This window comes from Sinohyriopsis cumingii, chromosome 5, assembly GCF_028554795.1.
Source record: "Sinohyriopsis cumingii isolate HCF-2022 chromosome 5, ASM2855479v2, whole genome shotgun sequence".
NCBI classification, from domain to species: domain Eukaryota; kingdom Metazoa; phylum Mollusca; class Bivalvia; order Unionida; family Unionidae; genus Sinohyriopsis; species Sinohyriopsis cumingii.
The window spans coordinates 33,931,213-33,936,860 of NC_142965.1; the positions used below are offsets into that span (position 1 = coordinate 33,931,213).

At 43.5% G+C, this 5,648-nt stretch overlaps 1 pseudogene; it reads left to right on the top strand.

The window, feature by feature from the left end:
• The first annotated feature begins 222 nt into the window (after positions 1 to 222).
• Positions 223 to 669, top strand: LOC149798912 (protein CFDP2 pseudogene; annotated as a pseudogene).
• Positions 670 to 5,648: the final 4,979 nt, after the last annotated feature.

A 5,648-nucleotide genomic window follows, 5' to 3' on the forward strand; every position in this document is an offset into this window, starting at 1 on the left:
AGCACATCTTGACACTCAGAATGAAATGCATAAATCTAAATTTTCCTATTCCTGTCTATCTTATTCAATACATTATACTGAAGCACATACTCTAGAAGATTATACACTAGTGTAAAATATTAACATGACCACCGGGAGGGGGTCGCCATCATTATCAGCAAGAACAAGACCAATACCGTTCTACAGTGGAAGCCAGTGAACGAGCGCCTGCTGTACGTCAGGATGAACTCCAAGTACGCCAAGCTGTCTGTTGTTATGGCCTATGCACCAATAGACGATGCGGAAGAAGAGGACAAAGACACCTTCTACGACGCTCTTCAAGCCGTTTTAGAGAACGTCCCTCGACATGATGTGCTGTTGCTACTTGGCGACTTCAACGCTCAGGTCGGCTGCGACAATAAAGACAGAGAGAGGACCATTGGGCGCCATGGAGTAGGTGTGATGACCGACAACGGGGAAAGACTGGTCAACTTTTGTGAAGAGAATGACTTGGTCATAGGAGGGACCCTGTTAGAGCACAAGGATATCCACAAGCTCACATGGACGTCACCAGACGGTAGAACTCAGAACCAGATCGACCACATCATCATCAACGACCGATGGAAACACTCCCTGCAGGACGTGCGAGTGATGCGGCACTTGACATCGGCAAAGACCATAGTCTTCTGATGGCCAAGGTGACTCTGAAGCTTAGGAAAGTTAGGATAGGGGTCTCCAGGAATCAGCGCTTCGATGTGGCCAAGCTGAAAGATCCAAAAGTGAAGGAAGAGTTTAGGCTGGCCCTAAGGAATAGGTTTAGTGTTCTAGAAGATAAGACAGCGCTGACCATCGACAATTTTAACAGAGCAATGAAGGAAGCAGGAGAAGTAGTTTTAGGTTATAGGAATAGTAAGAAGACAGAGTGGATATCAGGAGAGACGTGGACTCGTATAGACGAGAGAAGACAGATTAAGAAGAGACTTTTGGACTCCAAGTCGCCAAGACTGAAAGAGAGAATTTCGAAAGAGTATAGAGGAAAAGACAAGGAGGTGAAGAAATCAGCAAGGATAGACAGGAGAGAATACACAGAGTTACTGGCAAAGGAGGCAGAGACAGCAGCAGAGCAGAAAGACATGAAGACGGTGTACCAGAACACCAAGAAGCTGAAGGGCGACTACGGCCAGCACCACGACCTTCCAGTGAGAGATGAAGATGGAAGTCATGTCATAGTGGAGGAGGAGAAACTGAAGAGATGGAAGCAACACTTTGAGTCCATACTTAATCGCCCAGACCCACCAGTACTCGCTGACATTCCTGAAGCAGAGGAGGACCTTGACATCACCTGCGACGACATCACTGTTGAGGAGGTCAAGCAGGCCATCCACAAGCTGAAGAATGGGAAGGCACCTGGCGATGATGGAGTATGTCCCGAGATGCTGAAGGCAGAAGACACAAAGACACCGCAGCTTATTTGCCAGTGTCTACAAAAGATCTGGGATAGTGAAGAAGCACCGAATGACTGGAAAACAGGAATCATCGTCAAACTTCCCAAGAAAGGAGATCTGGGGAACTGCAACAACTGGCGAGAAATCACGCTACTATCCATCTCCAGTAAGATTTTTAGTCGAATCATTCTCCAACGCATCACAACAGCTGTGGACGGCATCCTACGCCAGGAACAGGCAGGCTTTAGGAAGGGCAAATCCTGCATCGACCACATCTTCGTTCTGAGACAGATCCTTGAGCAGTCCCATGAATGGAATGGATTCCTTTATGTGGTCTTTGTTGACTTTGAGAAGGCCTTCGACAGCCTGCACCGAGCCTCTCTGTGGAAGATCCTACGACACTATGGTATCCCACATAAACTTGTCAACGTAATCAGGTCCCTGTACGAGAACTTTGAGTGCAGAGTCATCCACAACAACCTACTCACTGAACCATTCAAGGAGGTAACCGGAGTGAAGCAAGGATGCATTCTCTCGCCGATCCTCTTCTCACTGGTTATTGACTGGATCATGCGCCGCACCACAGAGGCCGGAGGCAAGGAATACAGTGGACGCTTACGTCAGTGCTGGACGACCTGGATTATGCCGACGACATCGGGTTGTTGGCAAGCAGACACCAGGATACCCAACAGAAGACACAACAGTTGGTACAGACAGCAAGCACCATAGGTCTTCGAGTCAACATAGGAAGACAAAAGTCTTGAGGAAGAACACTAGAGTGGACGACCCAATCACCATCAACGACCAGCCTCTGCAAGAAGTAGTCGAATTCACGTACTGGGCAGCAAGGTCGCCACGGATGGAGATTGCACAAAGGAAGTCACCACAAGAATCAGCAAGGCCAACCATGCCTTCGCAATGCTGAAGCCCATCTGGAGGACAACAAACCTCCCACACGAAGATCCGTATCTTCAAGAGCAACGTGCTGAGCGTCCTTTTGTACGGGTCAGAGTGTTGGAAGACCACTGCTAACATAGAACGCAAGCTCGAAGTCTTCCAGACCAAGTGCCTGCGACGGATCATGAGGATCTTTCTGGCCAAACATAATCTCTAACGAGGAACTCCGGCACAGAGCGGGCGCAAGCACCATCGCTGAGACCATTGCAACTCGCCGATGGAGATGGCTCGGCCATGTCTGCAGAATGCCCCCTGACTCACTACCAAGGGTGGCACTGAGATGGACTCCACAGGGGAAAAGGAACCGTGGCAGACCTAAAGAGACCTGGCGCCGAACCGTGGAGCGAGAACTCAAGACCAGAGGCCTCACCCTGCAGACCGTCCCCATAACAGCAGCCGAGAGACCAAAATGGTGCTCCCTTGCTGTCGCCTCAAGAACCAGACGGCGCAAAGAGGATTGATTGATTGATTGATTGATTGTAAAATATTAACAAATACCTATTTATTACTATGTGTCAATAAATGTAGCAATTTTGAGTTTTCTGAAGTAAGAAAATAATTGACCAAACATTGACAAATTAGGACATGACAATATCATGAAGTCTGCTTTATCAAATTTTGTTCAGATAAATTCAGAGATCTTAAGATAAAATGGACCAATTACATTCAATATTCATATCCGTCAGGTCTCAGTGATGAATTAGATTGGTGTATCTTTCCCTTGTCAAAATAATGATTTGTCATTCGGTCTTTTAATGCATAACTGGTAGCAGCAATAAATGTCTTGAAAATAGTCATAACATAAACAACAATAATAATAATAATAATAATAATAATAATAATAATAATAATAATAATAATAACATTGAGAACATTGTATAGCGCCTAATCTTTAGAAGCTCAAAGCGCTTTACAACATTAGACAACACCTATGACATAAAAAACATATAAAATGATATTATTACAGAACACAAACACCATGAAATTAGAAAACATAAAACCAAGCTGTACATATTTAAGGTAGGGAACATTATTAGGTCTTTAAGTTTGTTCTTGCAGTCGAAATAAGTGAGTTTTAAGAGCACTCTTTGATGGGAATACTGTGTCTCTGTGTCTATGTTCAGTGGGCAATTCATTCCACGTAGCTGGGCCCTGGTATACAAAAGAACTTTGTCCAAATGACTTCGTTTACGTAGTGGGAATAATGAATATCCGATTGTCAGAAGAGGAGCGTAAGTATCTTGCTGGTGTGTACACATGGGTGAGGTCGGATAGGTATGCTGGACTGGAGTCCGTCAATAAAACGTAGCACAAAGAACAAATTTTGTGTTTGATTCTGGATGGAATGGATATCAAGTGTAGGGTACAGAGCAGCGGGGAGGTGTAATCTGATCGTGGTACTCTACGTATGATCCGAACAGCTGTGTTTTGAACTTTTTGAAGTTTCTGAAGTAGATATTGAGATGAAGCAGACAGAATTGAGTTACAATAGCCCAGTCTTGAAAGTACTAATGAACATACAAGTGTTTTAGTGGTATCAACTAAAGATATTTGCGAATGCAGCTGATGCGTCTCAGCTCAAGATATGCAGCCTTGCATATGTTCATGACATGTTGGTGCAACGTGAGAGTACTGACTGTGTGAATTTAATGTTGGTGTTACTGATATTTATTGTTTCAGGTAAAGGATGTGACTGAGAATGTCTTTGTGTTGTGAATGTCTTTGTGTTTTGATCAGAATGGCCTCAGTTTATCATCATTCGTCTGTAGCTTGTTAAATGTCATCCATGATTTCACATCAGAAATGCACCCCTCTACACCTTGGATGGTAGCATCAACTTCAGTTAAGTGGATATATTTGTATATTTGGGTGTCGTCAGCGTACAATTGGTGAGACACTGGATGATGATCTATGACACTTGAGAGCGACTCAGTGTATAGAATGAAGAGAACAGGTCTAACAATAGACCCCTGTGGAACACCACAACATAGATTAACTGGACTGGTGTGTATTCCATTTGCAGACACAATTTGTGTCCTGTTGACAAAGTAGAACATGAACCACAGTAAGGCTATATCATGAATGCCAAATACATGCTGGAGACGGTGAAGTAATATATCATGGTCTATTGTGTCAAATTCTGCAGAAGAATCAAGGAGGGTGAGGACTGTAATCAATCCGCTATTCAAAGCAGATATATTGTCATTAACTACTTCTAGAAGAGTAGTTTCAGTATTGTGGCAAGGGCGATATGCAGATTGTACATTGCTAACACGACTGTTTGAATTCAGATGAGGTACAAGTTGGGATACAACAATATTTTCCAAGATTTTTTATATGAATAGGAGATTAGAAACTGGCGGGTAGTTCTTAAAATCGTTAAGGTCGGGTGTTGGTTTCTTCAGCAGAGGCTTTACAATGGCGGTTTTGAAAAATGATGGAATTCCCCTAATGAGAGAGAGGTATTAATAACATCAGTTAGTGAAGGCAATACTGGATCTAAGCACTCAAGCAGCAGTGATGATGGAATTATATCAAGTTCACATGACTATGGTGCACTCTTTATCACAAATTTACTTACTAAATCCATAGAGACAGGTTCAAATGCTGCTAATGGTTGCCGCTGAAATTCTGTATCGCAACTGTATGGTGACGACGAGTCAACTGAAATTGTGTTGTCAAGATTATCTCTAATGGTTTGTACTTGGTCACGGAAGAAAGTTGCAAACAGGTCCGGAAGGTCGACTAGAGAGAGGGTAGTTGGAACTGGTGTACATTTGTTCCTTGACATTAGCTTTTGATTTTGCTGCATGGACTATCTTTCTGACTTTCTTCTTAGCGGCTTCATAGATTTGCTTATGAATAGTGACTCTGGTGGAAAGCCAAAGCCTTTCAGCTTTACGGAGGTCTCTTTTAGCAGTGCGAAGCTGGTTCCTAACACTGCTATACCATGGAGAACACTTTTGAATTGATACTCTGCACTTGGTGGCTGGGGCATGTTTGTCGAGCAATGAACGCAGGCAGTTATCGAGCTGTTCTGCTGTAAGAGGTAGATAAGTTGTTAGGTTTGCTTGGATGTCCTGCTTTAATTTGGTTTTATTTATCATACGGAGGTTTCTCTTAGTAGCAAATAAAGGTGGAGGGTTAGGGACTGATACATCAAGATGGCATATAATGCAGAGGTGATCTGATGTAAGATACAAGGGAGGAACGTAGAGTATTATCATCAAGTCTATGAAGAATCCAGTCTAAAATGTGACCATGTTT